The sequence below is a fragment of the Salmo salar genome, chromosome ssa19 (genome assembly GCF_905237065.1).
Source record: "Salmo salar chromosome ssa19, Ssal_v3.1, whole genome shotgun sequence".
NCBI classification, from domain to species: domain Eukaryota; kingdom Metazoa; phylum Chordata; class Actinopteri; order Salmoniformes; family Salmonidae; genus Salmo; species Salmo salar.
Genome location: NC_059460.1, coordinates 24,243,743 through 24,266,959, shown reverse-complemented (window position 1 = coordinate 24,266,959; position 23,217 = coordinate 24,243,743). Strand labels below are relative to the sequence as shown.

General features: G+C 40.5%; 1 protein-coding gene across 3 annotated transcripts in view; it reads left to right on the top strand.

Moving 5' to 3' along the window:
• Nucleotides 1-201: 201 nt before the first annotated feature.
• LOC106578589 (E3 ubiquitin-protein ligase RNF152) overlaps nucleotides 202-23,217 on the top strand; it is a 68,571-nt gene continuing 45,555 nt past the window's right edge. For all 3 annotated transcript variants that reach the window (XR_006760696.1, XM_014157576.2, XM_014157577.2), the window contains exon 1: nucleotides 202-416. The gene's annotated coding sequence lies outside the window, so the exon portion shown is untranslated. The remainder of the gene's footprint in view (nucleotides 417-23,217) is intronic.

Below are 23,217 nucleotides of genomic sequence, written 5' to 3'. Positions count from 1 at the left end.
TCCCAGAACAGGTGAATTTTTCACTTCTGTTCCCAGAACATTTAAAAAAAAGTTAAGTTAAAAGAAATATTCAGTTTTACCAGTCAGGAAACATATGGCTTCGTTCCCACAAACAATGTAAGACCAAAAACATACGTTCCCACAACTTCTAAGGATCCAAATCTGCTAGCTGGGTAACCACATACTAAACGGTCTTTGCTGTCACCACTCCGTGAAGTTGCCTAGTCCACCTAGATCAAGGGGGAACGCGGAGCCAGAATTTCGCAATCGCTGCCAGTCCAGTCTAGTCTATGCTCGTTCGGAGGAGACAGAGCCCAGGTACAGACAGAAAAAATTATCAAACAGACACTGAAGCCGAATGTGGATTGCTGCTGTAGGCTACTAAATGCATACATGACATACAGCGGATATTAAAGGTGAGATTGAGATTATATTGTTGTCGTACATATTGTAATGTATGGTAGGCAATATTGATTCTGTAAACAATATAAACTTATTTATCGGATATGTTACAAATGTTGCAATGCGCAGGCTATCAACATTAGGCTAGGTGAGACAATGTTAGGAATAAATATCATATGCTCTGTCTCGAGGCTGCAGCGCTCTGTTGGCTTGGTGCGTTGTCCTTTCTCCGATAATAATGTTAAAGGAAATGTTAACCATCAGACCGATTGCAAAATAAAACATTGATTGCTCTCTGATGGACAGACATCTTTATTTTTTTCCACAAATAATTTAGCCTAGATGTCAAACTTTACGTTTTTTGGCGTAGATTTCAATTTTGTTTGCTAATACATTTATAATGCAATGCATTGATAGGTGAGGTCAAAATGAAACTAAATCAATCGTTTTTTTAGAACGCTAACAACTAATTCGAATGTTCTACCCTGTTCATAATTTGATGTAGTAATTGTGTTATGCAGTTGATTTACAGTCTTTTTGTAGTTGCTTGTATGCTATTTGACTTCAGAGCCCACTCCGCTCTATATCCTCATTTCGCAGACAGAGAGAAAAGAGAAAGAATGTTGTCCCTTGCAATGTGTAGGCCTAAGTGTTTCTAACTTTTATCTAGTCTTTGGAGGGCAAAGAGCGTACACTCCTTTCTTTACACACACAGACACACTAAAGTGCGAGGGTCAGCTGTTTGTTCACCCGAACCCACCCGCAATTGCTAATAACCCATCAGCAACTGCCTGACTAGGCCTATACAGTGCATTCGAAAGGTATTCAGACCCCTTGACTTCCACATTTTATGTTACAGCCTTCTTCTAAAATGTATTAAATTGTTTTTTTCTCTCTCATCAATCTACACACAATACCCATAATACCAAAGAAATTAAGAAATAAAAACTGAAAATAAACATTTACATAAGTATTCCGACCCTTTACTCAGTACTTCTTGAAGCACTGTTGGGAGCGATTACAGCCTTGAGTCTTCTTGAGTATGACCCTACAAGCTTGGCACACTTGTATTTGGGGAGTTTCTCCCATTCTTCTCTGCAGATCCTCTCAAGTTCTGTCAGGTTGGATGGGGAACGTCGCTGCACAGCTGTGTTCAGGTCTCTCCAGAAATGTTAGATAAGGGTCAAGTCTGGGCTCTGGTTGGGCTACTCAAGGACTTTCAGAGACTTGTTGGCCATGTGCTTAGGGTCATTGTCCTGTTGGAAGGTGAACCTTCACCCCAGTCTGAGGTCCTGAGCGCTCAGGAGCAGGTTTTCATCAAGGAACTCTCTGTACTTTGCTCTGATCATCTTTCCCCTGATCCTAACTAGTCTCCCAGTCCCTGCCACTGAAAAACATCCCCACAGCATGATACTGCCACCACCATAGGGATGGTACCAGGTTTCCTCCAGATGTGACGCTTGGCATTCAGGCTAAAGAGTTAAATCTTGGTTTCATCAGACCCGAGAATCTTGTTTATTATGGTCTGAGAGTCCTTTAGGTGCCTTTTGGCAAACTCCAAGCGGGCTGTCATGTGCCTTTTACTGAGGAGTGGCTTCCGTCTGGCCACTCAACTACAAAGGCCTGATTGGTGGAGTGCTGCAGAGATGGTTGTCCTTCTGGAAGGTTCTCCCATCTCCACAGAGGAACTCTGGAGCTCTGTCAGAGTGACCATTGGGTTTTTGGTCCCCTCCCTGACAAAGGCCCTTCTCCCCCGATTGCTCAGTTTGGCCGGGTGGACAGCTCTAGGAAGAGTCTTGGTGGTTCCAAACTGCTTCCATTTAATAATTATGGAGGCCACTGTGTTCTTGGGGACCTTCAATGCTGCAGAACATTGTTAGTACCCTACATTTTTAATACCCTCGACGCAAGCCTGTCTCCGAGCTCTACGGACAATTCCTTTGACCTCATGCTTTGGTTTTTGCTTTGACATGCACTGTCAACTGTTAGACCTTATATATACATGTGGGTGCCTTTCCAAATCATGTCCAATCAATTGCATTTAACACAGATGGACTCCAATGAAGTTGTAGAAACATCTCAAGGACGATCAATGGAAATGGGTACCTGCGCCCAATTTCGAGTCTCATAGAAAAGTGTTTGAATACTTATATAAATATGGTATTTCTGTGTTTTTTTATTTTTAATAAATGTGCTAAAATGTCTGAAAACCTGTTTTTGATTTGTTATTATGGGGTATTGTGTGTAGATTGATTATATATTTTTTTTGTTAATACATTTTAGAATAATGCTGCATCGAAACAAAATGTGGAAAAAGTCAAGGGGTCTGAATACTTTCCGAATGCACTGTATGTGATAAAGTGAAAATCTGAGGATTTTCCCTAATTTATATGTTTCTGCTTATAATCTCTGACATTTTTTGAGGCTATTTGTTAGCCAACTTGTCTATAATTAGATACATGCAGCTTCTCTTCTGTCATTATATGTTGCCATAGAAAACTAAATTAACTCTTGTTCACCAGAATAATGTCATAAATGATAGAATTAATGCTTCAATTTAGTTGACATCAGTTAAGTTCTCTGTGGTCTCTGCTTATTTCGGGGAGCAAAGACGTTTATGGACTGGGGAAAAAATACAATAGGTTGTAGACCTACAGTCAGTGTCCACATTTCAATTTCCATTTAACCCATCTGAACAGTAGGCTACAGTTCACGTGACATGCCATAGGCCTATTTGAAGTCCTGTCTTGTGACTGTCGAATTTGCATAACGCATCACAATCATCACACATAACATACACTCTTAGAGTTGGTATTACATTTTTTAACACATCCTTGTGTCTAGCTTTGGACGGCATGTGTTACTTTAAACACAATAACATTTCAGTCATTTAGTCACTGTGATTTGTGTACATTTTGTGTACATTTTTCCACACATTTTGTGTCAATTCCTGCAAATAATGTGTTAAAAGCTGAAAAACATACAACACACCCTAGATGTTATATTATTGACCAATCGAATTGTGGATCCGAAGTCATCATGTATCTATGCTGTGGCCTCACACCCTGGCATTCACACATCTTGAAAAGTGAAGTGACAACTGAAAACCTGCAGTGAGCCTCAGCCAGCAGAAGGAATATGAAACATGAAACAAGGTAAATGTACTCTTTATCTGAATAAGGTGTACATTTGAGGCTAATGCAGAGCGGACACGGCAACATTTTAGCCTTGATTTATAAAAATATAATGTGTCTCAGACGCGTTTTCAAGAAGTTAGGACATTTAAGCAAATTTCTACCATAACCGTTATCATTATCATATTTCCCAGCATGTTCTACTGCAGGTTGATTTAGAAAAAATGTTTTTATATCTGTGTTTTTGCATGTACATTGTTTGAGGCATTAATCTTATGCTACACTAAGATAAATAAAATACATTTTTCTAAACTAATCCAATCAGTTAGTTTTTGCGTTTGTTACTGGAATCGTTCTTCCAGTCTAAATGGAATGCGTAGTCTCTACCCAATGTTCCTAACCCTGGCAGTCATTCTGAATGCAGGTTGCAGGGGAATAAAAATCCCAACTGTTGGCTGGATTCCAATAGGAATTATACATCACTTTGCATAATGTGACTTGCAGGCAGGTTTGCAAAAATCTGGTAATGTTCCCAAAATTCCCAGGATATTTAGATATCCCAGTTGAAAGCTTCATGGAAACTGGAGGGAATATGCAGGAAACCTGGACTCCTTCAACCACATTTTCCAGGAAAGATACTAGAGTTTTCCAATGCTACTTGCAGACCAGATGTAGCCTGTAGAACCAATAGTTTCAGGCCACTGTATAGGATAATTTAGTTTTTAAAGTAAGGCCATACAAGATTTGAATGAAACCACTCACCTAGAAACTTAATTGGTGATAACCACAGGCCTGAAGAGAAGCAAATTCAATAACCATATCTGTATCACTAACAAATACAGTCATGGGTGGTAATACTACAATTCCCTCGAAAAGGCAAGGCACACTGGGAAATTATTTTGGAGATGTGGCTTAGTGAGGGCTTGGCTTTTAGTTATCGCTCCTTGGCCACCTGTGAGTAGAAGTGTTGTACCAGTTTAACTGGTCTATGGTAGAAGTTTATTCAATTGGAGGTGTGGCTTAGTGGTGGCGTGGCTTTCAGTTAGATATTTTTGGCCACCTGTCAGTGGAAGTGTTTTACCATTTTACCTGGTGTATGATAGATTTTTTATGTTTACCTCTGACAAGGAATAAATGGCAACCTTACCGAGTCTGTTCTCCTGTATCTCATCTATAAAATTGTCTGAGTTAATTTCCCTGGACTGCATATCTAACTGGCACTAAAATGTTTGAAGTCTTTCATGAAGGATATTTTGCATGTACAGAATGTAAGATTTTGTATATGGAGCACTCACTGCGTTAAATTTACAGAATGTTAAAGTGGATTACAACACACTATGTGTAAAAAAACAACACATTTTTTAACACATCCGTGTGTTTTGTTAGGGATGACATATTGTATTACTTTAACATTGTGTTGAAAAATTTACAAAAATCATGTGTTAAATGTGCCAAAATGATGATTGTGTTAAAATAACACAACATGTATTTTTTAATACATCTGTTCTTAGAGTGTAGATCCACGATGACTTCGGATCAGCAATATGATTGGTCAATAATCTAACACATCTTGAGTGAGTTGTATGGTTGTCAGCTTTTAACATTAATTGCAGGAATTAATTCACAATGTACACATCATGTTCGGTCAACATGTCCTCCCTAACTAGACACGCGGATGTGTTAAAAAATTTATATTCTCTAAGAGTGTAGGCACTGCTATCACCATCCTCATCCCTTGTCTTTATTTTCAACTCTCCATTTCGCAGCTTTTGTCTTATTGAATTAAACTTCGACATTGTCCTCTTTGCCTCAGTGGCTCATCAGTAACTTTTTCTACCGGTTTCCAAAAGCATTTGGTGATTGGTGTATAGGCTATTTGCCGTTTGTAAAGTTAGGCCCTAAAGTTTAGGCTTACACACTAATGGCAGATAAATTATGAGAGAAAAAAAAATATATGCAGCCTATAGATATAAATTGCACAAGAATGATACATTTGTAGATTTCTTTTTGTATTGTTTTCTCTCGCACATCACCAACACACACATTTGTTTTGTTATCCTTATGGAGGCCAAAACATTTATTCCCATAAAAAATCCTATTTACCCTAACCTTTAACCTAACCTTAACTCCAAACCCCTAATGCTAGTTGTAACCACTTATTTAGGACCTCTGATACCCGCAAGGATAGTAAAACCACACCCGCACACACAGTTTTTATTTTCCTATAATTTATTGATATGCATACTGAGTGATATGTGCATTTTGAGATAAAAGATGCTTTAACATATTATATTGTAAATATCAGGAATACTGTGGTTTGGGATTGGTAGTATTCTAGCCTTCTGTAGGCCTATTTGGGCAGCCTTGAGCTTGGCTTTCATGGCTTTTAGTCTGAACTGCTTTGAAAAAGATAATACTGAATAATTGAAAGCCTGTTTAAGCTAGAGATATCTGTATTTTTGTATGGACTCAATCCACCCCATCCGCCTATGTCGGCCTTCCACATCTGCGGTGGAAAGTGGCAGAGCTACAGGGCTGTTTGTCAGACCAGGAGACACCCTGAAAATCTGTCTTTTCACGAAAACGTCTGTAGCGTCCAAAATAATATGACCCCTCTATGGCAAGATGAGACTCTCACGAACACGATGGTGTTCTCCGTTTTGTTCTACGACTTGTCTGAAGGTAACTCAGTACAGGTTAAAATGTCTCCTAGATATAGGACAGACACTTCAAAACCTTATTCCTTATTATGTGTTTCTGCCATTTATGAACGTGCTATTCAATGTGTTTCTATATTTCATCAAATCATTTTGAAATAATTTTTTTGATACCTACAGGGGTCCTAAAATAGATGTTAAACAGTAAAGGATACTCCTACAAACTGTATATAAGAACCATGGAGGGAATTGACTTGTAAGCATAATCCGAAGTGACAAGGACAGCAGAACAAGAGGTGGTTTTAAAAACCAGATGTCTTGGAGACCCATACATGGCAGAGAGAGGCCACATTTTTATGGAGAATTTCAGTTTCAACATTTATTTAGCCCCATCCCTCGGCTGTTTATCAAAACAAGGGGTGTGATGACCATTTTGTTGTATTTCCAATCGCAGATTTCCCCTCTAAAGATCCACTCCAGTTAGGTATTAGGTGAAGATACAATATAATGTTTCTTTAAGTCTCTCCCTTTCATTTAAACCACAGTTTTCTGTGAATGATCACCCAGTAGCTTGGTTAAGCTTCAACAAATTTAGCTACAGTTGTGTTTACGTTGTGTTTTATTTCATCTGATTTGTCAATGTTCTACTATTTTAAGTAAGGTTTTGTGCTGCTTTCGGAGAATGATTCTGGGGATAGCAACAAAGTAAATACCGCCTTGATGTTGAGAGAGGAAGAGAAAATAAGAAGAGAGACAGAGGACGAGAGAGGAGAGCTTTTGACAGATCTGAGGCTTTGAAAATTGTCATTTGGAGTTTAATGCTCTATGGCAGGTTATTTTGGGGAGGTTTTCTACCTGCTTTTAAGGTGAGTGGGAGAGACATTTGAAATCAGTCTGAAAGCTGTGATTGTGGCGTCAGAAAAGGTTAAAGCTTTCCTCTAGATGTGACTGAAGCTGCATCCACCTGACAGGTGTTTGATGATCCAGTTTGGGAGGTGTCGCTGAAAATGCAAAGATGTGGAATTTTAGTTCATTTTAGTTTCTTTAGGTAAACATGAATAGGTATGCATCTTTCTTAACTGTGTTCGCAAGTTTTTTCCAATAAAACATTTAAAGGCTGCGAGACAAGTATGATGCTGGTCTGTATTTGTGTATGTTCACAAAAGTGGACATGGCAATTTGGTCAATATTTTTGCCTAGTGGCCTTTCTAAAGACAAGATGCAGCTATACGTTTTGTGTGAAAACATGACAATACATAGTAGCTGAGGCAGTGGGAGTACCTTTTTGTATTTTTCTCCACTTTAAATGGATCAGTGATTGACACCCACACTAATTGAATCAATGGGTTGGAAGGAGGAAATTTGACAATTATAGAATACTAACTACATATGGGTTTCAAAATTAATATGCCTCTGTTGATTTTACAGTTGGATAATCTTATGAATAAATAGAGAAAGATTCAATGCCGGGACTTATTACAATCATACATTCTTCTACATTAACACCCTTCAGGTGTGTGTTTGTCTAAGATCTCCTGGGATCCATCCATCCTCACTTTCTCTCCTCCTCCTCCTCTTGCTTCTCCTCTCCTGTCTTCAATACAACACTTTCACCTCTCTTTCTCTCTTTCTCATCACCCACCTCTCGCTCGCTCTCTCTCCCCTCTCTCGCTCTCTTTCTCTTTGTTACGTTTTACAAAACTACTCCTCCACCTCTGCTGTCCCCCTAATTAATTTCTACTTTCCAAAGATGGCTTTCTCAGGTGCTCTCTTTCCTCCTCTCTTCATCCCCTCCCCCCTCTATTAATTTGCATCCTGGCTCTAGGCTCCATGTGGCTGGCTGCCCAAGTGTTTCTCCTGGAGTCAGCTGGCTAATTGGGTCCCATCTGTTGGGAGAGAGAGAGGTCTGTGCCGAATCCAGGCTAATTTGTGTCCGGATTTTTACCATATTGACTGAGTTCTGCTGGGCCAATGGCACCATGTTCACTATTTCAGTGGTCTTAGACTCACAGAAACACCTAATTGTTTTTTTTTGTAGTTGCTCATGGACTCTGTGCCATAGACTGACTGGGCAGAAATGTTCCAAATAATGCTCCTTCCATCTCCCATTCTGTACGCTAATATTTTGAAGGTGTAACGACGAGTTGTCTTGGTAACCTAAACCTTCAGCTTGAAATGCCTCCACCCACAGCATGGAATTGTATTTTTTCCAGTATCATAGCTGGGTAAGATGTTGTCAAGAGGGCGGTCATGTGTGTTTGTGAGGCAGAAGACGCAAGATTAATCCCAATAGTGTACTTGTGATTGAGGAAGCTATACTGTTAAACAAGCAAAATGATCCACATTACATAAGGACTAGGCTGAAGTGCATACAGATAAAGGCTTCATCACAGCTGTGTTGTTGCTATGTTATTGTTCCTGTTCTGTTCTGACCAAGTAAAAACCAAACAAACAGTACTTCCTCCCACATGCTCTCTGCACTGCCTTTAATCTCACACTGATTGCATCAAGCCTCAGCAGCTCAGAAGCAGGATGCAAACTACCCGCAGTACTGAGGAAGTGGTAAGGTCTTAAGCTTGGTGATGATCTGCAGTTGGCATGCTAGCACCCTTAAAAACAAGAACTTAAAGAGGAACCCGAAAGACACATAACACAAAGGTGCCTGTTCACACGAGCATGAGAGAAATGCCTGTCTCTTTTAACCAAAGAGTTAAAACTTCTAACAGGTAAAATAGAGGAGATAGCCTGTGTCCCAAAGGGCCCTGGTCAAAAGTAGTGGACTATAAAGTGAATAGGGTGACATTTGGGATGCAAAATAAAGTTGGTGCTACAGGCTACCTACCTACGGATATTATATTGGTAGTTCACCCAGTGCAGAGGCAGTCTATTGGATCTTGGCCACTGTGCACAACTTATCACACTGCATCTTTTGAATGTTCAATAAGACCATATGCTGTGTTTGGCTTTCATATATGTTCTGTTCTTATTAATGCATATTATGACTCCCTCGGGTTCTCTTGTAAAATCAAACAAATGCAACCTGTTTGAAAATGTGTTTGTACCAGTCATCTGTGAATCTGCAAGATAGATAGTTTGTGTGTTTGTTTTTTTTCATGCTATAATTATATTTAGCCTGGGTTACTATAGACCGTTACCATTCTAAATGTTGGAGTAGATACATAAACCCTGTCACTTTATCTTCCACATCATGCTGACCCATCTCTCTCTCTATCTCTTTCTCTCACTCTCCCTCTTTTCTTTCTCTCTCCCCCTCCCTCTCTCTTTCTCTCTGTACCTGATGACTTTGTGATTCATCATGGTTCTCATATCCTTCCCCTCTGTGAGAGCTGTTTGTAATAAATGTGTTTCATGCATATATATAAAAAAAATCTGACAATTGATGGGGTGCCAACAGTGACCTTCTATAATGATGGAACGTCTTTGTATCTTCCATCTGAAAAATTAGTGAAATGTATTTTGCAGAGGTAGGGTGAACAGGCGGAATGAAACAGGTTGTAAGATATTTGGCCCTGTTATGTCACATCTCCTTTCTCAGCACAAAAATAATAAAGAGAGAAGTGAAGATTTCAATGGTGATGTTGAGATGGAGAGAGTGAGGGAGAACTTTCAAAGTAAGAGACTACAAGGTTACCCGCCCAGTTTTGAGAATCGAGACACAAATTGAAGCTGAATGGTCCAGGGGACTGTACTTGCGTCATTTAATGTTTTCCTTCATGTACTTTTTGGAACTTATTTGAATTTAGGTGATATTGAGGAATTTAGGCACATTTTTAGAAGTGATAGTCCAAGTCCACAACCTGTTAGTGAGCAGATATTGGTGTGTATGTGTTTGATTCTTTGAGTCTCTCCCCGGCATTCATTTTGTTTTCCCGCCCTATCTAAAATGAGCTTTCCATGCATACAAACACACAGGCATATTGATACACCAGTTGCGTCCCAAATGGCACTTTATTCCCTATATAGTGCACTACTTTTAACCAGATCCCGGGCTCTAGTCACATACACCAGATAAGTGCAGTGAAATGTGTTGTTTATCAGGGTCAGCCATAGTAGTATGGCACCCTTGGAACAAATTAGGGTAAAGTGCCTGGCTCAAGGGTACATTGACAGATTTTTTTTCAAACCAGCAACACTTCAGTTACTAGCATTTTAGATGCATTTACCCACTGACTTGGCCATCTATCCTTAATGACAGTTTTTAATGCATTTCCGAGGCCTTCCTTGATCTCCAGTATTTAAATGCTGTTTTTCTTTCATTCACCTACTAGTTTTACTGTATTGGCTTCAAATTAGATCACTCACCATCTTCCAGGTGTTCTTGTTTTAGACGACATCTCTTCCTGTTGATAAATTATGTTATTTCTAGCTTCCTGGATGTATTCTAAATTGGGGCTGTTTGAAATGGCACCGTATTCCCTACATGGTGCACTACTTTTGTCTGGAGCCCTATGTGAACCCAATGGGACCTGATCAAAAGTAGTGCACTACATTGGGAATATGGTGCAATTTGGGACGTAGACAGTGTCTAATGGCGATGGTGAATGCATCCATTTTTGTCAGATGAAAGTGATTTACTATGCTTCAAACCAGCCATTAAAGTTACACAATGCAGAAATTGCTCTGCCATTTCCTGGTTGCTAAAACGCTAATAGTTTGCCTAATTTCAGTTTATGTGACAAAATAAGCTAGTATAGTGTAGAGAATCATTGTACCATCTAATCCGCTGTGAAATATTTTCCATTACCAAAAATATTGTTGTTTCAGCTGTTTGAAGCTGGTGTAAAAACCGAAGGTAAAAGATGGAAAAACAAAACTTGAGAACGTGAAGCATAGAAATAGTGCACATAGAACAGATCTACCAATTCTTAGACTTGCTTTCAAGTAGATCTATAACTCACATTTCTAGGAGAATTTGTTCAAGTCTCCCAAGTCTCTTGCCACTTTAAGACAACGAGAAAAGGTAGAGGTAGCATCGGCAGGGGTGGCAGTGATTATTTTAGCATTTGGTGGCAGTGATTATTTTAGCATTTAGCTGCAGCTAACCCATCACAACGTTGAAAGGTGAAAGAACGCATAACCACACTCACGGTTGTTTTCATAGAAAAGTTGTCGCACACAGCACAGCATGGCTTCACAGCACACGTGGTCTTCTGTTACATTTTGGTTTGTATTGAACAGACCTTGTTGTTTTCAGAGTGTGTACGACCCCCCCAGAATCAAGAGATCATCTTTGACCTTGAGGGATTGCTGATGAGTGCGTAGTTGGCCAGTGTGTCTGAGAAAATGCAGTGGCAGTTGTGGCTGGTGAATGAATGCAATGGTTTGATAGCGTTCCACTAATTTTACTTCAGCCACTACTAGGGGCCATCTTCCCCTCACCAGCCTCTATTGGGTGTTTGGTAGATTAATGGTGATCTCAAACAGAGTGTGTAGAGGGTACAGAGGTGAACAGTGTGTGGTGATCTCAGTGGTTCCCTGGAGCTCTCCAGGCTCTTTCAGGGGTGACTTATTTTCCTCCTTCATCAGACAGGTCAGTCAGTCTGGCCACCGACATGTCTCATCGTTCTTACCAATACGAAACGCCTCATGATGGTGTTTCCTGCTTGTTTTAACACATACTCAGAAAAGTCCAGACAACTCTCAGGACAGACAGTGGTAGAAATAATTTTTACATTTTAGTCATTTAGCAGACACTCTTATCCAGAGCATACATTTCATGCATTTTTTTTTTTTGTACTGGCCCCCCGTGGGAATCGAACCCACAACCCTGGTGTTGCACACTCCATGCTGGCGTTGCAAACACCATACTCTACCAACTGAGCCACAGGGAATCAACGCTGTCTTGTCATCCCCATCTGTATTTGGGCCATATGGGAAAATCTGTGTGTACCATCATGCCAACTCATTGTCACTTATTTTCATGCCAAACAATGGAGTTGGCAAGAGAACAAACATATCTGGGACCAGGTTAGGAAACCAGTATAAAGGACTCAAAATGGAAGGACTTTAGCTTTGATTGGGTTGCTCTAATGATCATCATTATTACCTTGAAGGAAGAGGCTTTTATTTTTTGTGTGGGAAACATTATTTATCAAACGATCCAGAAATGATTGATGGATGGAGTGTGTGATGTAAGGAGGACAGTTAACATACAACGGTTGGAGAAACAGACCTTGAAGCTAGTACATAGCTGTCAATGAGGAATTTGTCATATGATAATTGAATGTTCATGTTGACTGGAAAATATTTCACTTCTGAAGAGTCGCTGTTGATTACAGTATATGCCAAAGAGAAACTGTAAAGTAAGAAGAGATATTTGAAGCCCAGAGAGAGAGAGAGAGAGAGAGAGAGATGAGCGAGAGAAATGAGAAAGACAGAGAGGGTGATAAATGCCTGTCAGGGTAAGATTGATGGTTACAGTGTAATATCTCTAGAGCATCAAACTATAGAATGATGTTGTGACAGACAAGAGAGATATGACCCCTCAGAGAGTATCCTTTACTGCTTCCCAAATGGCACCCTAATTCCATTATAGGTCACTATTTTTTACCAGGACTCATAGGGCTCTGGTCAAAACTAGTGCACTATAAAGGTAATAGGAGGGCATTTGGCACTCATGCAGTGTCGTTTACTAGGTACAGTCATTAATGTGACACTGCACATGTCGACCCATGACCTTTTTATTGACCAGATGATGAACTGCAGCCAATAGACTCATCAACCGTAGTTCACAATGGCTTATTTTTTTCACCCTTGCTCTCTCTCCTTCTCTCTTTCTCTCTTTCTAGTGCACTACGTAGGGAGTAGGGTGCCATTTTGGATGCAGACTCAGTCTGCCTGACAGGCACTCACTCTCACATCACATCAAATCAAATGTTATTTGTCACTTGCTTCGTAGCAGGGGTGTGTTTGAGACCACCTAAACCAAGACCGATTCAAGACCAAGACAGGAACATATCGAGTCCGAGTCAAGACCGAGACCGGGATGGGGGACAAGGGGTACGAGACAGGGTCAAGACCGAGACCAGAAAAATGCAAGTCCAATTCAAGACATGATTGTAATTTTGTCAAATCACCACCATTATAAAAACTGTCCAGTATTTCTGTCTTCACATTTCAGGACAACTTACAGAAATACAGATAAAATTCATGCTAAGGTAAAAATAGAGCACAGAGTGGAACAATGGGCCTTCTACACCTTCAGAGAAGGGCTAAGGATTTATAGAAATTATGATTATATTATTATTTTATTTAAAATTATGTTCTGATTTAATCTCTTCAGTTTTTGTTGAAAAGGAAAGGGTTAACACAAAAGATTAAAAAAAGTAACCAATCAGGATTTTTCATTGCTGGTCTCAGGAGAGATAAATCTGGCAAGCAAAGTCAGCCATTGGCTAGGCCATCAGAAGCCAGATAAAGGCATCTGCCATTCAACTGTATTAGGGCAACATTTTTGGAGTGACAGTGGAATCGACCAATCACATTTTGACTTAATGAGTGGGACCATTTTAACAAAATTCTGCCTTCTTGAAGGCCAACAGGTCACTGCGCAAGAGCGAGCCGTAGTTTTCCCATGGTCTAACTAGCTAGCTTTTGTTGTCGGCTAGTTTGCAGTTTGAACCTTTACACCGGGGTTCCTCAAAAGCCTTTTTTGAGGGGTTACTCAAGGATCCTTTTCAATTGGAAAGGTTCTGCCGGTGTGGCAACCCAAAAGGTTATTCCAGGCACCTTTACTTCTAAGAGTGCACGGTAAGTTTAGCATATAGTCTCCTGGAGGTTAGGGGCCCTTCCAAAAATGCACACTATTCCCTATGAAGTGCTCTGCTTTTAACCAGAGCAAGTGCACTGCTTTTAACCAAAGAAAACAAATAGGAAATAGGGTGCCAGTTGGGATGTAAACGAAGTTATGCATGAAAGAGGGATTTATAAATTGGTATGTAAGTGGGGTCCTGTTTTGTTTCTCCCTCCTGCCCTCTGTTCGCTGGCCAGGTAGCTAGATATATTATTCTCCCTCTCTTTCCTCCCTCTGCCTGACTAGCCATAGGCATCTCATTTTACTTTCAGATTTGACTCGGGGAATGAATCTGAAAGTTATTTTCCCTACCGAAGAATTGTCTTGCTGTGGTGGTGGCATGGTTGAGCTGGAGTCAAACAGGGTAGGGTTTTCTGCTGGGTAGGACTGGCTGAGTCTGTGAGGCTGGAAACGAGGGGTGGGGTTAGGGGAGTTGTTAACAGGTTATTATCCCGAGAGGGAAGTGTGTGCCTGTGTGTGTGTGCATGCATGCATGTGTACATGTACAGTACAACTCAAATGTTTGGACATACCTTCTCATTCAAGGATTTTTCTTTATTTTTACTATTTTCTACATTGTAGAATAATTGTGAAGAAATCAACCATATGAAATAGCACATATGGAATCATGTAGTAACCCAAAAAGTGTTAAACAACTCAGAAAGATTTTAGATTATTCAAAGTAGCCACCCTTTGCCTTGAGGACAGCTTTGTACACCCTTGGCATTCTCTGTGTCCCAACTTTTGACTGGTACTGTATGTGAATTTGTCCCAATACTTTTGCTCCCCTAAAATGGGGGGATTATATACAAAAAGTGTTGTAATTTCTAAACGGTTAACCTGATATGGATGAAAATACCCTCATTAAAGCTGACAATCTGCTCTTAAACCTCATAGTCATTGTTTAATTTAAAATCCAAACTTTTGGAGTATAGAGTCAAAATAAATAAAAAAGCTTCATTGTCCCAATAATTACTGAGGGCACTGTATTTTGAGCACACAAAGGCTTCATAATTCATAAAGGATGTTAACTGACTGATAATATCTCAAAGAATAAAACATATAAGATATCCCAAGCCTGTGTTAACCTCAGACCTTATTTGCGGCATATACAGTGGGGGGAAAAAGTATTCGATCCCCTGCTGATTTTGTATGTTTGCCTACTGACAATGAAATGATCAGTCTATACTTTTAATGGTAGGTTTATTTGAACAGTGAGAGACAGAATAACAAAAAAATAGAGAAAAATGCATGTCAAAGATGTTATAAATTGATTTGCATTTTAATGAGGGAAATAAGTATTTGACCCCCTCTCAATCAGAAAGATTTCTGGCTCCCAGGTGTCTTTTATACAGGTAACGAGCTGAGATTAGGAGCACACTTTTAAAGGGAGTGCTCCTAACCGCAGCTTGTTACCTGTATAAAAGACACCTGTCCACAGATTCAATCAATCAATCAGATTCCAAACTCTCCACCATGGCCAAGACCAAAGAGCTCTCCAAGGATGTCAGGGACAAGATTGCAGACCTACACAAGGTTGGAATGGGCTACAAGACCATCGCCAAGGAGCTTGGTGAGAAGGTGACAACATTTGGTGCGATTATTCGCAAATGGAAGAAACACAAAAGAACTGTCAATATCCCTCGGCCTGGGGCTCCATGCAAGATCTCACCTCGTGAAGTTGCAATGATCATGAGAACGGTGAGGAATCAGCCCAGAACTACACGGGAGGATCTTGTCAATGATCTCAAGGCAGCTGGGACCATAGTCATCAAGAAAACAATTGGTAACACACCACGCCGTGAAGGACTGAAATCCTGCAGCGCCCGCAAGGTCCCCCTGCTCAAGAATACTTAAACATGCCTGTCAGAAGTTTGCCAATGAACATCTGAATGACTCAGAGGACAGCTGGTGAAAGTGTTGTGGTCAGATGAGACCAAAATGGAGCTCTTTGGCATCAACTCAACTCGCCGTGTTTGGAGGAGGAGGAATGCTGCCTATGACCCCAAGAACACCACCGTCAAACATGGAGGTGGAAACATTATGCTTTGGGGGTGTTTTTATGCTAAGGGGACAGGACAACTTCACCACATCATTTGACGGGGCAATGTACTGTCAAATCTTGGGTGAGAACCTCCTTCCCTCAGCCAGGGCATTGAAAATGGGTCGTGGATGGGTATTCCAGCATGACAATGACCCAAAACACACGGCCAAGGCAACAAAGGAGTGGCTCAAGAAGAAGCACATTAAGGTCCTGGAGTGGCCTAGCATGTCTCCAGACCTTAATCCCATAGAAAATCTGTGGAGGGAGCTGAAGGTTCGAGTTGCCAAATGTCAGCCTCGAAACCTTAACCTGTTGGGGCTAGGGGGCAGTATTTGCACAGCCGGATAAAAAACATACCCGATTTAAACTGGTTACTACTCTTGCCCAGAAACAAGAATATGCATATAATTAGTAGATTTGGATAGAAAACACTCTACAGTTTCTAAAACTGTTTGAATGGTGTCTGTGAGTATAACAGAACTCATATGGCAGGCCAAAACCTGAGAAGATTCCATACAGGAAGTGCCCTGTCTGACAATTTGTTCTTCTTCTGTGGCATCTCTATCGAACATACAGCATCTCTGCTGTAACGTGACTTTTTCTAAGGCTTCCATTGGCTCTCAGAAGGCACCAGAAAGTGGAATGACGTCTCTCCTGTCTCTGGGCGAAAAACAGCAGGAGATTTTGTGAGTGGTCAGGCTGAGAACAGTGACACTGGAGATGCGCGTTCATGTGAATTCTCCATTTTTTTCTTTCAGCCTTTGAATGAATACAACGTCGCCCGGTTGGAATATTATCGCTATTTTACGAGAAAAATCGCATAAAAATGGATTTTTAACAGCGTTTGACATGCTTCGAAGTACGGTAATGGAATATTTAGAATTTTTTTTGTCACGAAATGCGCTCGCGCGTCACCCTTCGGATACTGACCTGAACGCACGAACAAAACGGAGCTATTTGAATATAACTATGGATTATTTGGAACCAAAACAACATTTGTTGTTGAAGTAGAAGTCCTGGGAGTGCATTCTGATGAAGAACAGCAAAGGTAATCCAATTTTTCTTATAGTAAATCTGAGTTTGGTCAAACTTGGGCCAAGTTTGGCGCTGTAAAGCCTTTTTGAAATCGGACAATGTGGTTAGATTAACAAGAGTCTTGTCTTTAAAATGGTGTAAAATAGTCACATGTTTGAGAAATTTAAGTTATAGCATTTTTGAGGTATTTGTATTTCGAGCCACCTTGTATTTGTATTTCGACGCAAACGTCCCACCTTGCCCAGGGAGGTTAATGACTTGGAGATGATCTGCAAAGAGGAGTGGGACAAAATCCCTCCTGAGATGTGTGCAAACCTGGTGGCCAACTACAAGAAACGTCTGACCTTTGTGATTGCCAACAAGTGTTTTGCCACCAAGTACTAAGTCATGTTTTGCAGAGGGGTCAAATACTTATTTCCCTCATTAAAATGCAAATCAATTTATAACATTTTTGACATGTGTTTTTCTGGCTTGTTTTGTTGTTATTCTGTCTCTCACTGTTCATATAAAGCTACCATTAAAATTATAGACTGATCATTTCTTCGGAAGTGGGCAAACCCCAGGGGATCAAATACTTTTTTCCCCCACTGTATCTCAAAACCCAATTATTTTCCCCATTTAATATCTCCAATAGGAATGGCCAACATAGGCAGGTAAACATGCCATAATTAATACAGCATGTACACAGCATGCATTGATTTCAAGAAATGTTGCATAATTTTTTAAGTTGTTGCGTCATATTTCTTTGCATACTTTCCGTTGAAGCTTGCTTAAAAATATTTACAAACGGAGTACGCATTCAAGAAGTGCCCTCTGTGCTCAGTTTTTCAGACTTTAATTCGGACTCATACTCCCTCCTGTGCTCCATCTTTTCTGTCTTCGGTGTACGATAGTATGCATTTTGAGAAACACCCAGTCACCTCCATCAACAAAACACATTTTGGAAGAATGGTGTCGAATACTTCGAATAAAGTTCCAGACACTTGTAGAATCTATGCCAAGCTGCATTGAAGCTGCTCTGGCAACTCATGGTGGCCCAACGCCCTATGAAGAGACAGGTTAGTGTTTTTCGTCACGAATCTTGTTCTGGAGGTAGCTCGGCATAGTGGTCACTCGCTTGCACAGATTTTAAACCTAACCCTAACCTAAACCACACTTCTAATCGTAATGCCTTATCCTAACCTTCAATTAAGACCAAAAAGTACATTTTTGTTTTCATGAATTCTACAATATAGCTAATTTTGACTTTGCAGCCAGCCTATCTAGCGGAAATCACTCAGTTCTGCCTCCAGAAACTTTGATTGTTTTTAGTTTTTTTGGGCAGTTACCTGTAGGTTGTTTATTTGTATGTAAGGCTTGTGAGCCATGTACACATGTATTTATAATGATTTGGACTGGAATCTAATACCTACCACAGTGTATTTTAGAGTTTTCCAGCACCATCATCAAAATACCAAATTATGAAATTTCTGCTGGAAGAATGATGTCCCATCCCTCCAATAGAATTCCAGACACATGTACAATGCCTTTGGAAAGTATTCAGACCACTTGACGTTTCCGTCATTTTGGTACGTTACAGCCTTATTCTAAAATGTAATAAAAATAAAGTTTCCCTCATCAATCTACACACAATATCCCATAACGACAAAGCAAAAACAGGTAAAAGAGTTAAGGAAATATAGCATTTACAGTTGACGTCGGAAGTTTACATACACTTAGGTTGGAGTCATTAAAACAACTGTTTACAGACATTATTTCACTTATAATTCACTGTATCACAATTCCAGTGGGTCAGAAGCTTACATACAATAAGAGCGACTGTGCCTTTAAACAGCTTGGAAAATTCCAGAAAATTATATCATGGCTTTAGAAGCTTCTGATAGGCTAATTGACATAATTTGAGTCAATTGGAGGTGTACCTGTGAGTGTATTTCAAGGCCTACCTTCAAACTCAGTGCTTCTTTGCTTGACATCATGGGAAAATCAAAAGAAATCAGCCAAGACCTCAGAAAAACAATTGTAGATCTCCACAAGTCTGGTTCATCCTTGGGAGCAATTTCCAAACGCCTGAAGGTTCCACGATCATCTGTAACACCAATAGTACACAAGTGTGAACACCATGGGACCATGCAGATGTCATACCGCTCAGGAAGGAGACACGTTCTGTCTCCTAGAGATGAACGTACTTTGGTGCGAAGAGTACAAATCAATCCCAGAACAACAGCAAATAAAAATGTGAAGATGCTGGAGGAAACAGGTACAAAAGTATCTATATCCACAGTAAAACGAGACTTATATTGACATTACCTGAAAGGCTGCTCAGCAAGGAAGAAGCCACTGCTCCAAAACCGCCATAAAAAAGCCATACTACGGTTTGCAACTGCACATGGGGACAAAGATCATACTTTTTGGAGAAATCTCTGATGAAACAAAAATAGAAATGTTTGGCCATAATGACCATCGTTATGTTTGGAGGAAAAAGGGGGAGGCTTGCAAGCCGAAGAACACAATTCTAACCGTGAAGCATGGGGTGGCAGCATCATGATGTGGGGGTGCTTTGCTGCAGGAGGGACTGGTGCAGTTCATAAAATAGATGGCATCATGAGCCCTGACCTCAATACTGTAGACAATTTGTGGGCAGAAGTGAAAAAGTGTGTGTGAGCAAGGAGGCCTACAAAGTGACTCAGTTACACCAGCTCTGTCAGGAGGAATGTTGTGAGGGTGCTTTGCTGCAGGAGGGACTGGTGCACTTCACAAAATTGATGGCATCATGAGGATGGACATGTATTTGTATATATTGAAGCAACATCTCAAGACATCAGTCAGGAAGTTAAAGCTTGGTAGCAAATGGTTTTTCCAAATGGACAATGACCCCAAGCATACTTCCAAAGTTGTGGCAAAATGGCTTAAGGACAACAAAGTCAAGGTATTGAAGTGGCCATCACAAACCCCTGACCTCAAACCTATGGAAAATATGTGGGCACAACTGAAAAAGTGTGTGAGAGCAAGGAGGCCTATAAACCTGACTCAGTTACACCAGCTCTGTCAGGAGGAATGGACCAAAATTCACCCAATTTATTGTGGGAAGCCTGTGGAAGGCTACCCGAAATGTTTGACCCAAGTTAAACAATTTAAAGGCAATGCTACCAAATACTAATTGAGTGTATGTAAACTTCTGACCCACTGGGAATGTGATGAAAGAAATAAAAGCTGAAATAAATCATTTTCTCTACTATTATTCTGACATTACACATTCTTAAAATAAAGTGGTGATCCTAACTGACCTAAGACAGGGAATTTTTACAAGGACTAAATGTCAGGAATTATGAAAAACTGAGTTTGAATGTATTTAAGGTGTATGTAAACTTCCGACTTCAACTGTACATAAGCATTCAGACCCTTTATTCAGTACTTTGTTGAAGCACCTTTGGCAGAGATTACGCAACAAGCTTGGCACACCTGTATTTGGGGAGTTTCTACCATTCTTCTCGGCAGATCCTCTCAAGCTCTGTCAGGTTAGATGGGCAGTGTCGCTTCACAGCTATTTTCAGGTCTCTCCAGAGATGTTCAAGTCCGGGCGCTGGCTGGACCACTCAAGGACATTCAGAGACTTGTCCCGAAGCCACTGCATTGCCTTGGCTGTGTGCTTAAGGTCGTTGTCCGGTTGGAAGGTGATTCTTCTTCACAGTCTGAGGTCCTGAGCACTCTGGAGCAGGTATTCATCAAGGATCTCTCGCTGCACTTTGGTCTGTTCATCTTTCCTTCGATCCTGACTAGTCTCCCAGTCCCTGCCACTGAAAAACATCCCCACAGCATGATGCTGCCACCACCATGCTTCACCGTAGGGATGGTGCCAGGTTTTATCCAGAAGTGACGCTTGGCATTCAGGCCAAAGAATTCAATCTCGGTTTCATTAGACTAGAGAATCTTATTTATCATGGTCTGAGAGTCCTTTAGTTGCCTTTTGGCAAACTCAAAGCGGGCTGTCATGTGCCTTTTACTGAGGAGTGTCAACCGTCTGGCCATTCTACCATAAAGGCCTGATTTGTGGAGTGCTGCAGAGATGGTTGTCTTTCTGGAACGTTCTCCCATCTCAACACAGCAATTCTGGAGAGTCTTAGAAGTTCCATACTGCTTCCATTTAAAATCAATGGAGGCCACTGTGTTCTTGGGGACCTTCAATGCTGTAGAAATGTTTTGGTACCCTTCCCAGATCTGTGCCTCGTCACAATCGTGCCTCAAAGCTCTACGGACAATTCCTTTGACCTCATGGCTTGGTTTTTGCTCCGACATGCAAGTCATCTGTGGGACCTTAAATAGACAGGTGTGTGCCTTTCCAAATCATGTCCAATCAATTGAATTTACCACAGGTGGATGCAATCATGTTGTAGAAACATCTCAAGGATAGTCAATGGAAACAGGATGCACCTCAGCTCAATTTTGAGTCTCATAAGCAAAGGTTCTGAATACATATGTAAATAAGGTTTTACTGTTTTTTATTTTTAATACATTTGCAAAAAAAATGGCTTCATCATTATGGGGTATTGTGTGTAGATTGATTAGGAAAACATTTAATTTAATACATTTTAGAATAAGGCTGTAACGTAACAAAATGTGGAAAACGTCGAGGGGTCTGAATACTTTCCCAATGCGCTGTATAATCTATGCCAAGGCGCATTGAATCTATTCTGTTCTGTTGGCTTGCGGTGGCCCAATGCCCTATTTTAAGATTCTTTATGGTGTTGTTTCCTTTATTTGTATGTACACTCTTGGAAAGATATTGCCATCTAAAACCTAAAAGGGTTCTCCGGCTATCCTCTTAGGAGAAGCCTTTGAAGATCCCTTTATTGGCTCGAGGTAGAACCCTTTTGGGTTCTTTGGAAAAAATCTTTCCCCAGAGGGTTCTACATGGAACCCAAAAGAGTTCTAACTGGAACCAAAAAGGGAATCCTTTTGGAACCCTTTTTCTAAGAGTGTGCAGTAAAGCTTGTGAGCCATGCACACACGCAATTAGAATAAAGTGGAGTGTAATCTAATACCTAACACATATCTCTATCCCAAATGGCACTACATTCCCTATATTGTGCACTATATAGTGAATAGGGTGTCATTTGAGACACAGCCCCTGTCATTCTAGCTACAGCTGCATATAAATTTATATAGCAGTTTAATCTGAATACTAAATGTTATTATTAAAAGCTTTTCCTTCCCTCCCTGGTATAGGACAGTGTCTGTGTCCCAAATGGCACCTTATTCTCTACATAGTGCCCTACTTTTGACCATAGTACTATGGGCCCCGGTGAAAAATAATGCACCACATAGGGAATAGGGTGCCATTTGGGACACAACCTGGGATAGTATATACCTGGTAATGAGGAGAGCACCCCAGGGCCTATTGCATTCATTGTGCAGCAGGCAGCAACTAGAGTGGTATAATTCAGTAATGAATTGCTTTAGTGCCTGGACAGCACTGTAATGGTTTTGGAGATTAACAATTAGGCTTACCTGTATGTACAAGATGTGTGTGCTATGTCCTTTTTCTATCTCTGTCTCTTTTTCTCTCTCTCTGTCTCCCTGTACTCTCTCTCTCTATTTATCTACCCCCCCTCTCTCTACCTCCAGAGAGACGATCAGTAGGTGATGACAAAATTCAAAAATTCCAACTGCACTTCACAGAAGCTTCGGTGAAATCATTGGGCTCTAGGTAGCAAGAGCCGGGAAATGTTAGATCGAGGCTAGCCAGATCTGTCTGGCCGTGTCGTCTAGACTTGACAGTTCATGAAGCTTTAGTAATTTGATCATATAGTTCTGATCATGGAATTCTGAATGCGTCATGCATCTACACCTACAGTTGAAGTCGGAAGTTTACATACACTTAGGTTGGAGTCATTAAAACTTGTTTTCAACCACTCCACAAATGTCTTGTTAACAAACTATAGTTTTGGCAAGTTGGTTAGGACCTCTACTTTGTGTATGACACAAGTAATTTTCCGACAATTGTTTACAGACAGACTATATTTCACTTATCATTCACTGTATCACAATTCCAGTGGGTCAGATGTTTACGTACACTAAGTTGACTGTGCCTTTAAACAGCTTGGAAAATTCCAGAAAATGATGTCAATGCTTTAG